Source organism: Leptonychotes weddellii, chromosome 5 (genome assembly GCF_054177405.1).
Source record: "Leptonychotes weddellii isolate Sample4059 chromosome 5, ASM5417740v2, whole genome shotgun sequence".
NCBI lineage: Eukaryota > Metazoa > Chordata > Mammalia > Carnivora > Phocidae > Leptonychotes > Leptonychotes weddellii.
This window is the reverse complement of record NC_138373.1, coordinates 105,438,745-105,449,143: the sequence shown is the minus strand read 5'-3', so window position 1 is coordinate 105,449,143 and position 10,399 is coordinate 105,438,745. Positions and strand designations below refer to the sequence as shown.

Below are 10,399 nucleotides of genomic sequence, written 5' to 3'. Positions count from 1 at the left end.
GAGGTGGTTCCATGTTGGGAGCCGGGGGACAGCCCCATGGTGGGCCTTCTTGGGACACAGTCCTGCCTCCTGCTGGGACACATCTGTGCTAGCCTGTCCCCTAGCTCCCAAGCTGTGCAGAATGGTGCTCAGAAACCCACAGAAAGAAGGTTAGGTGTGTGGGGATGGGGGTGAAGGGCCGAGCAGGCCAAGGTCATCCATGACACTTGTGCTTCCATGTGGCTCCAAGGAGGAAAGAATTCAAACCTCCCGGGACTCAGGTGCTGGGGTAGGGGCAGTGCAGTGTGGGTGCATGGGGGTCCTGAGTGGGCACCTCTGGGACCGTAGAAACAAAGGGGTCAGGAGCGCAGGCAAACCTCCATCCGAGAAGTTATGGGGGTGGTCAGGATCCATCTGTAGGAGCAGGGAGAGAAAGAGACGTGGGGCGAAAAGAATGTGAGAAAGAGGAGAAAGAAAACGAAGGCACTGAAAGAGAAGGAGAGAGCAAGCTAACAGAGACCCACACAAAGAGAGGCCGAGAACCGCCCGGGTGAGCTAGGGGACCGTGGCAGGCAGCCGGAGGCGGGGAAGGGGGCGCCTTGGGAGGGTCAGGAGCCAAAGCAATCGGCTTGGCTTCTGCAGGGGACAGTGGCAGGCAGGCAGGGAGGGGAGGGGCTGCAGAGAAACACGGGCTTGCCGGGCAGAGGAGAGGGGTGGCCGTGGGCCCTGAGTCTCCCAGTCCTCAAGCTTCCAGCACAGTCCGTCCTCTTGCCCTTTCCCTGAGCCCAGGGCGGAGACTGACGGGACTGCAGCTTCTCTGGGTCCTGGGTGGATTTGAATAATTAAGTCATCTGGATTCTTATGATTTACCATTTTCAATGATAAATAGACAGCGCCCAAGCCAGCCAGTTGGCAAAACTCTGGCTGCTAGTTATAATTTGTCAAGCTGCCAGCAGATTCATGTTTTATGCTAATGGAGAGAGGCTCATTGACTGGGGGAGGCAGTGACCCGGTCAGCTCTTTCCTCAGGCACCCCAGAGGTCGAGAGGTCGGGGGAGAAAGGCCGAGCATGGTATGGATTTTCTGTAAGGGTCAGGGTAATTTTATAATAATTCAGCGGGTACACACGCTCTCGCATACACAGAGGGTCATGCGTGCGGAGATACGTTCAGATCTGTGTGCGGCCGGCCCCGCACGCACACACGCACGTGCACCTGCTCCAGCGCACGCGAGCCGGGGGCAGGAACACTTGTACGCCCCCCTGCAGCGCACTTGCCTGTGCACACCCTTGCTGTCACCTTCAGGCACGGGATTACACCCAGGCAAACCCTGCTCAGCCACCCAGAGAAACACGTCACCCCGTGCAGTGACAGCGCACATCTCTTTTGGGGGGCCCCTTTGCCGACCACCCCAAACTCTTTATTTCGGGTCTGCCAATCCCAGGGCACGTTTCTCACCCCCATTCTGATATTCTTCCAGTGGGGGAAACCAGTGAGATCCAGGGCAGTCCTGTTTTTCAACCAACTGGATCTGGGTAGCTGGGGCCCGACGGACAGGGGCTCTGAGACCAGGGACCTGGAAGGCTGCAGTCAAAACCAGCTGAATGCAGACTTTCTTTTCCATTGATTTATTTGTAAATCTGTCCACACACACTGAAGCCTCAAAGTGGCAGGAATTGCTCTTGACAGTCATGACAAACTGAGGGAGAGATGATGCTTCACACATAGTAGGTACTAAATAAACATTAGTGGAATGAACCGCTGATGCTGCTGACTCGCAGATGGAGGAAATTGCTCATTTCCCTTCTATTCCTTCACCTCAACAAGACTTTATATCATCACTGGCTTGAAAGGCCAGAGAAGAGGTGTGGGTCTGGGTAAAGACTTCCTATTCCTTTTTTTTTTTTTTTTTAAGTTCTATGTCCAATGCGGGCTTGAACTCATGACCCTGAGATCAAGAGTCACATGCTCTACTGACTGAGCCAGCCCGGTGCCCCGAGACCTCCTATTCCTTGATGTGAGAAATCTGGGCTTTCGGTATGAGTTTTAAAAATGCTAATTTTATACCAATTGAAGCAATCTGGTCTCAACTTTGACCCCCAGTGACCTTCAAAATGGATCAATGAGCGAGGGAGGACTGAGGAAGGAGCACCTGTCCTCCCTCCCACCCAGAAGAGAATCTGAATTCACTGTGAGTCACTTGTGAGCCGGGCTGGGAGCTGCTGTTGATTACCATCAGCAGCTTTAAGGCTTGGTCGGGGCACGGGGAAGGACTAGGGGGAAGGGGACGGACATTTTATTTCCCTAGCGTGCCCCCCCACCCCCCCACCCCCGCCCCGGGAGTGAGGGAGAAAACCACAACACTGCGGAATGAGCAGGGGCCGAGGTAGCAAGGAGAGCCCAGTGGTGGAAGCTTCCTTCGGTGTCAAGCTCCAGATGTGGCTGCAGCTGTCAGCTCTGCCAGCTGGGAGTCCAGATCCTGCGAAGTGAAGTCGGTTCCCTCCTTCCCTGAGGGGCCAGTGGAGGCAAGGCAGCTGCTTTGGGCACACAGTTTGCGTCCCCGTCACTGAGGCCTGGAAGGAGACGTCTCCCTTCTTTGCTGAGCAGATGTGGAGGGCTTGGGCCGGGCTGGTCAGACGGATTCCTGGGAGAGACAGCTGAGAGCCAAGAGCTGACCAGCCTCTCCTTCCAAGGGAAAGAAGGCCCCGAAATGCATCAGGAATAGGGAGACAGGCTTTGCTTCTTTCCTAGTAGGAGGCTTTGACCTGGCATCACTGGCCTCCCCCCGCCCCAGCACCCCCACCCCGCTGAGGCAAGGGGGGCTCCTGTAGGCCCTTGCTCACCTGGGAGAGAATGACCTTGGGGGCACCAGCAACTCCGCCCCCGTGGCCAGGGGCAGGCCAGCAGGTGGATGAGGTGGGAAAAGATTTTCTGGGATGAGCCGCGGGGATGTGAGGGTAATCATCAGGACTGCTAGAGAAAACCAGCTGATTCATCCTGCACCTGCTTAGCCAAGCTGACTCCCCATTTTGACCTGCATCTTCCCATCCCCATATCTGCATCCACATCATGAGCTCCTGAGGGCAGGCTCGTGTTAGTCTGCCTGATGGTCTCAGAGCAAAGCCTCCGGGGTACAAAGACAGTACAAGGGTGCCAGCTTGGGCTCAATGATGAGGGAAAGAAAGAACAGAAAGAACAGGAAGATGGAGGGAAGGGAGCAAGAGAGATTGAGGGAGAAAGAAAGATAGATGAGGGAAGAAGCAGCTTGAGAGAAGTTGGGGGAGCTAGAAGCGCAGTGCTGGGAAGTGCTGGACCCAGGGCCCTGAGAGGAAGTGCCAGGCTTACTGGGGACCCGGGGGGCAGCTGGTTGTTTGAGGGTCCTCCAGCCCATTCCCAAGACTTGTGCTGCCCTTGGAAGATGGTGCTCATCTCAGTGACTTTCCCCTTTGCACTGCTGGGAAACAAAGGAGTTACCTAACTGGCTTTAAGAAAAAGAGAAGGAAGGAAGAAAGAAAGAGAAAGAGAGAGAGAGAAAGAAAGAAAGAAAAGAAAAGAAAAAAGAAAAAAAGAAAGGAAGGAAGGAAGAAAGAAAGAAGGAAAGAAAGGAAAGAAGGAAGGAAGGAAGGGAAAGGGAAAGGGAAAGGAAAGAAGCCCCCTGAATCAAACCGAGCAGCTGTCCCTGGAAGCACATGAACAGGGCCCTGGAGTGCAGGCCCAACAGGCTCCAGACACACACCCACCCCCAGTTCATTCCTCTGCAGCTGAATCTAAAGGCCCTTTGCCAATTAACGTCTTTGTGTGCACGAGTTCAGTGGGATATCCTGCAAACCTAGAGTCCACTTGCCCTAGTAAGAAATGTCCTCATTCTCTTTCAAGAATGACTTCCTTCTCTGGCTCCTTCAGCCCTGGAAAACCTCACACCAAGCCTTTCTCAGATGAATACAACCCTTTCTCGTGGAGAGAAACCCCCTGCCCCGGAAGGAAGTTTTCTGGGGCGTGGATGGAGATAAGGATGGCAAAGGAGGAGTTTTCTTCTCACCAATGAAGAAAATGAAGATGCCCTTCCTGGGGAGAGGGTGGGGGGGGACCAGGCCTTCTCTTCACCCCTCTCTCACCTGCACAAATACAGACAGGCTAACCAAAATTACAGAAGAACCCTCCAGCACGAAGGACTCATTTGACCTATGATCAGACTGAGGCCCAAGGTCACAGCCAGAGCATCGCAGAATAAGGTGGCCAGTCTGCAGACAGCCTCTGCAGCAGGGTCAGGGTGGAGGCACTTGGGGTGGTGGGCGAGGAGACTGAGCCAGGGCCGTGTGGCCACCCATCCCTCTCTAAACTGCCTCTTTGGCTCCATGTTCTGGTTTTTGAACCGGACCTTGACCTGCGGAGCCTCAAGGCCCACTGGGCTGGGCTGGGGGCAGGTATGACTGCAGAAGGAAGTCCTTCTCCAGCTCAGGCAGCTGCTTCGCAGAGAGGCTGGTCGCAGAGGGCTGGTGTGAACCTCCACCTCCCTCCCCTGGGCCAGGGCAGCCAGTGGGGGGGTTGGGGGGTGGGGGGGTGGGGGTGTAGGCCAAGGCCAAGGTAGCCTGGGGGGTGCCCGTGGGGCACCGGGAGCGTGGGAGACCCCAGCTCAGCCATAGCCCACAGCGGGCCTCTTTCCCTCCTCCTTCCTCCTCCTCCCTCCCTCCTCCGAATTGGGATCCCCTTTCTATTAACCCGGTTTCCTCCTCTCCTTTCTCTCCTCTTTCTCTCTATTTCTCATTTTTTCCTTTCTTTTGCTTTCTTTCTTCCCTCACCTTCCCTGCTTTGTCTCTATCTTCTTCCCTCCCTTCACCTCCCTTCAGCCTTTCCTGTCTTTCTCCCTTCTGTTTCTTTTCTCTTTTACTTTTTTCCTTCCTGCTTCCTTTACTTTCTAGCTCCCTCTTTCATTCCTTTGTTTTCTCTTTCCTTCCCTTCTGTCTTTTTTCCCTCTCACCAAACAAACAAGTTCTGCTTCTTCATTCTGTTCTTTATCAAAATTTCTTCATGTTCGCCCCTCTCTCACCCACCCTCCTGGAGGCCCTTCCTCTGTCCCCACTGTTGGGGCTTTTGCAAATCTTTTCTTCCCCCACCCATCTTTTATCTTTGTCGTTCTCAAATTTTCCAGTCCTTTGTGCTGTTTCCTCGACCTTTTTTCCTCTCTTCCTTTGTTTCTAAATCCTCTCCCTGCAACAGGCATATAGCAAAAAACTGCCCCTTCCCCAGGTTGGGGCTCTGTCCTGCGGCAGGCCAGCCATCCTTCACGCCATTCTTTGTCAAATTCCCTCAACTTGGGGGCCAATTTCAAGGGTCCAAGAGTGCGACGGTCCTCCCTAGTTGAGAAGTCAGGGCCGAGCCCACAGCTCCCCACTATAGGCTTAGAGGAGCCTTACCAAACTGTTGTCTCTCTGTCAACCCTGATAGAAAAGAGAAAGAGAAGAAAGGACAGAGTAAAAGAGAGACAACCCCACAGATCGTAGGAGGAGAGTGGGGGAGTATTGGGGAGGCAGGGGCGAAAAGGACTGGATTCATCAAGAGGGGGCAAAGCCTAGAACCCGGCACCTTCTCTTTAGTGCACCCAGAGCTTGGGCAGCTCGCAAATGGAAGCCCCACTTGGCTCTGGGGTCAGTTCTGGGATTGGGGTGGGATGAGACCTTCCTTCCACTCCACTCCTCTGCTGGAGAGGTGGTAGGGCCACAGAATGGGAGGAAAGAAAAGGGCTTAGTTTGGGGGTATCAATCACCTTTATGTCTGCTTCTGGATCCATCCTTCTCAAGGCCCACACTCTGGAGACCACATCTCTGGGCCCTGTGCGCTGGGCCCTCTTAAACCTCTTAGCGCTGCAGGCCCGATCCCGGGGCTCCGGGAGAAGCAGGTGCCCCACAGCCACTGCATTACCAGCGGAAAAACCTCGGGCGCCGCCGCGAAAACAAAGGCCTGGGCGCGGTTTTGAGCTCCCAAGGGTGCAGGGCTAAGCGGCCTCTGGAGGTGCGGGCTGGGCACCGGCAGGGACACCAGGCGCTGGTGTGAGAATGGTCCCTTCTGGGATACACAACCCCTCCTGGCCCTCTCCAAGAACTGGTCCAAATCTGCAGGCTACCGTCAGGGCCGGATCCACAAACCTCAGGTGCCAAGGAAACCCTTCGGCCCAGGCCGGGCCTCCCATTCCGGGCCTGCGGGGCTCGAGAGCTCCCCGGACCCCGCCGGTGCACCCGCCGCGGCCTCCGCCCTCACCTGCTTTCCCAGACCATCCCGCAAGGCAGCCCCAGCACCCGCCCTGGCCTGTTTACTCCCCCTGCTCTCCACCCGGGACGCCCAAGTTCAGCTGCGCCGTCTGAAACCACCCTCTGCCCTTGACTCCTTTTAGAAGAGCCATCTCTTCCTCCCGGGACTTCCCGTGTGTGTGGATGGGGGGCAATCTCAGCCCCGGGATGGGGTAAGGGGCTCTTTTCCTTGCCGTCCCTTGAGCGCTGGAGAAAGGAGGAAGATTGTGCTGGGGGCGGGGGGAGGACGGGGAGGGACACTCCTTTGACTCCATCTTAGGGAGATGAATCTCTGGATCAAAATTGGTTTACAAGGAAAAGAAGAAGAAATTTGGGAGTTGTTCCCTCTCCCGTGTCATCCTAACTTAAAATCAGTGACCGGTCCCGGGGCAGCAGGGGCTGAGGTTGTCCAGAGCTGGGGCTCCAGGCCGATAACCTCGCCCCCGCCCCCCCCCCCCCCAGGATAGTGGGAAACCGCTATTTTCGGCTGGTACTTCTCTCCCTTTCTGCGGAGACCCCAGTGGGGATCTCCAAGCGTCTCTAAGAGTTTGCTGGGTGAGCAGGTTCGGGACACTGATAATACACCCTGATTGGGAAACAGCAAATGCATCCTACAGTATAGGAAGCACAGCGCTCCTCCCTCCCACGTTAAACCTCAAAACCCCAACTCTGCTCCCTTCTCCATCTTCCTTCAAAAAACTTTTCTGAAGTTCCCGCAAGTTGCGTTTGCAGAAAGAAGTAATCACACTCAGATTCTTTGGGTCTCTAGGCCCCCAATTTCTCCCGCCCTCCCCAGTTTTAGAAGCAATCCCTCTCCTACCTCTGCCAGCTCCCACCTTAGTCCCCAAACTCAGGGGAGGAAAGCTGCTCTGGACCCACTCATCTGACACACGGCCGGCCCGAGCCCAAATTCCTCCGGGGGGGGGGGGCAGAAGGGGAAGCGGGATGGAGTAAGGAGGAGAGAGAGAGAGAGACGGAGAGAGACAGAGAGAGGGAGAGACGCACGCACCCCTCCAGAGCCCAGCTCACCTGCTCCGGACGGACTTCTCTTGATTTTTATCCATTCAAAAGTTTGTTCGCCTCTCAAACCGTCCCAGGAGGGGCGCAAACTCGGCAGTCGGCGTGAGAAGGGTGCCCCTGAGGGCGCAGGCGCCTGATCCAGAGCGAGCCCCAGGGAAGCACCTTCCCCAGAGTGTGGGCCGAAGCAGTGATCCGGAGAGAGGACATTCAAGCGCCCGGGACAAGGGGCCCGGCTACTCGCCCCGGGGACTGCCCGGGGCCGAGTGGGCGCTACAAGAGGTCGGCCAGTCGGGGCCGACCCGGCGGGGGGAACCGGGAGGAGAGGGCCCTGGGTCCCCGGCAACGTCTCTTCGCTTCCTTCAGTTTGTGCCCTCTCGGGTGTGTCCCAGCCAACAACATTCTCTCAACCCCTTCTGGGGCGGCCACTCAGGGCCGGGACAAGGAGGAGAGGGAGGGTGAGGGGGCGAGGAGACTCCCCCCTCTTTAGCCCCTCCCCAATCCCCGCGCCACCGGTCCCCCCCTTTCCTGCCCAGAGCCAAGGGACAGAGAATTGCAACTAGAAATTCGATCGATTGGTACGAGGGACCACGTGGTCCAGGGTTGGCCAATGACCAGGACGCCCGGGATGAGCTAATAATGGAAGCAATTTGTAACTTTCAGTAGCTCTCTAGGCCTGGGCATAGGAGGGAGGGAGACGCGCGGAGGTGGGGAGGTGGGTACCCCCAGTCCTTCCACTCTCCTCCTTCGTGCAGGGGCACCCGGATTCCCTATTCCTCTTTTGACCCAACACGCAGGCACTCACAGGGTCCCGCGCCCACCTCTGTCTAGGGGCCGTCGCTCCAGAAAAAGGTAAGCGGGTCTTCCTCCCCTGAAACACCCCCTCCCCCATCCTTTCTGGCACCTGCAAACAACGTCCCCCTTCCTGCCCCATTAGGCAATTTAAATCCGGTTTTGTTTTTCTCTTCGTTGAAAGGCAATCCTTGTATTTATTTTTCGTGTAATCTATTTCAGGTTTGGGAGAAGATTAGATTCAGATTAATATACTTTTCTTGGGGGAGGGTGAGTGGTACTTTTTAGATCAATTTTATATTTTCTTCTTTGGGGGAGGAGTATTCTACTTATGGAGAGTTTACTTTTCTTTGGGAATGAGTTACACCTTCTGTTTTTGCAAGTTTCACTTCTCTGAAGATGTCAGTTTCCCGCCTTTCTCCATCCCATCTTCCAATTTCAATATTTACAAATAATCAGTTAACTGATTTCAAGTTTCTTTCTTTCTTTTTTTCCTTCTTCACTCGTTTTTTAGCTGTTATTGAATCTCCATGTTTTGTTTTGTTTTTCCTCCGTGTGAAACTGTTACTTTGTGTTCTCTTTTTGTTTGGTAAATGAATTTATTGTTTGGGAAACTCTACGGGGGTGTGAACAAGGTCTCTTTTGATTAATTCCAACCCCTCCTCTTTTGAAGAATAATTTACTTGAAGTGTTTTATGCCTTATCCTCATTTTTGTTTTTTTTTAATCTCTCAATTTTGTTGCATTTTACCTCCTTTTAAAACCTGACTTATTCTTTAAATTTAATCTTTTATATGTTAAACAATTTTTGAAGTTTTTATTTTATAAACTTCACCATCTTATATTATTTTCTTACCCTTCCCCAGCCCCCTTTGCACTCTTTTCTCCTCCATCTCAGGACCCTCACCCCCAATGTCTACAATTCCCAGCTTCACATTTGACTCACCCTCCTAGCCAAGGAGGGACAACCTAGGAAGAAGAAATGATGTGCTTGGGTCAAAGCGTACGTTCAGGGTTCTAGTTCTGGGCACCTTTAGTAGGACCTCCCCAGCAAAATCAGGGAAAGCAGAATTTCTGTTTGACTTTTTAGCCTGGGACCGAGCTCCTTCTCCTTGGCTTTATTCTGGGCAACTCTTTGGTACACAAAGTGAATTTTTCATTCTCATCTTTTCCCTAAATTCTAACAAAGTACAAGCGGATTTTCTTTTTTCTCCCCTAAATGTAAGCTGCTAGCTCAGGGTAAGCCTGTTGGGTTTTTTACCTTCTGGAAGAAGATTCCCAGAGGAAACACAATGTTCAGTCCTCTCTTTGACTTTTGATTAAGGTGGAGGCGGCAGGGATTAGGGTACCCCATTTTGATCTCTGGCTCTGGCCGGACTGAACACAAAGAAGGAAGAGTGAGCTGGCTTGGGGACTCCCATCACTTCTGGTCAGCGAGGTCTGGCTTAGGATAGTTTGGGGTAAATCTCGGCTCTGAGGAAATTCTTTTTGTAGCATTACTGTGAAGTAAACCATCAAAATGGTTGGATGCGGTTTAGTCTCTTCAGATGCATTACAGGCACAAAAAGCAAAATACCAGAGTAATCTGTTTCCTAAAGATCCACCTCCTGTGACGTTGTCCGTTTCTCGGAGGGGAACAGACCCCAGCTCAGCAGAAGTCCAACTGCCTCTGCCCCTCCCCTCTGAGTTCTCCAGCTCCGTTGTCACATTGACATTCTGGGCACATTTGGCCCAGCCCCCGTCCCTGCTTCTCCCAAGTATGAATCTAAATTACTATTAATAAGGGGCCGCTCCAAGTTAATTGGCATTAAAAGAATTCATTTCAATTTGTTAATATTAAATGAACGCTCTGCACTTTAGCTCCGTCTTCGCCCTGGATTCCCAGATGAGTGATGGGAAGTGGGGGCGGGGGAGTAGATTGAGGGTTTTATTTCTGACTCTCCAACTTAGCCACTGCGGTGCCTCCCCTGGGGGCTCGAGATCTAGGCGCAGTGGGGGCCTGATTGGGGAATGGCCGATGGTATTTCTTTCTTTCTTTTTTTTTTTTTTAAATATTTTATTTATTTATTTGACAGAGAGAGACACAGCGAGAGAGGGAACACAAGCAGGGGGAGTGGGAGAGGGAGAAGCAGGCCTCCCGCGGAGCAGGGAGCCCGATGCGGGGCTCGATCCCAGGACCCTGAGATCATGGCCTGAGCAGAAGGCAGGCGCTTAACGACTGAGCCACCCAGGCGCCCCGGTATTTCTTTTTTTTTTGATGAAATTTATCTGATTCTGTGGGAACTGTGGGAGAGGGCAGAGGGAGCTGAGGGAGAGGGACCGAAAGGTT

At 53.6% G+C, this 10,399-nt stretch overlaps 1 long non-coding RNA gene across 1 annotated transcript; it reads right to left on the bottom strand.

Moving 5' to 3' along the window:
- Positions 1-1,816: 1,816 nt before the first annotated feature.
- On the bottom strand, positions 1,817-8,119 carry LOC145721802 (uncharacterized). Its single transcript, XR_014145715.1, has 2 exons — positions 7,292-8,119; positions 1,817-2,663 (listed from the first exon to the last, which is right to left on the bottom strand). It is a non-coding gene; the product is annotated as an uncharacterized LOC145721802 (long non-coding RNA).
- Between the last annotated feature and the right edge of the window lie 2,280 nt (positions 8,120-10,399).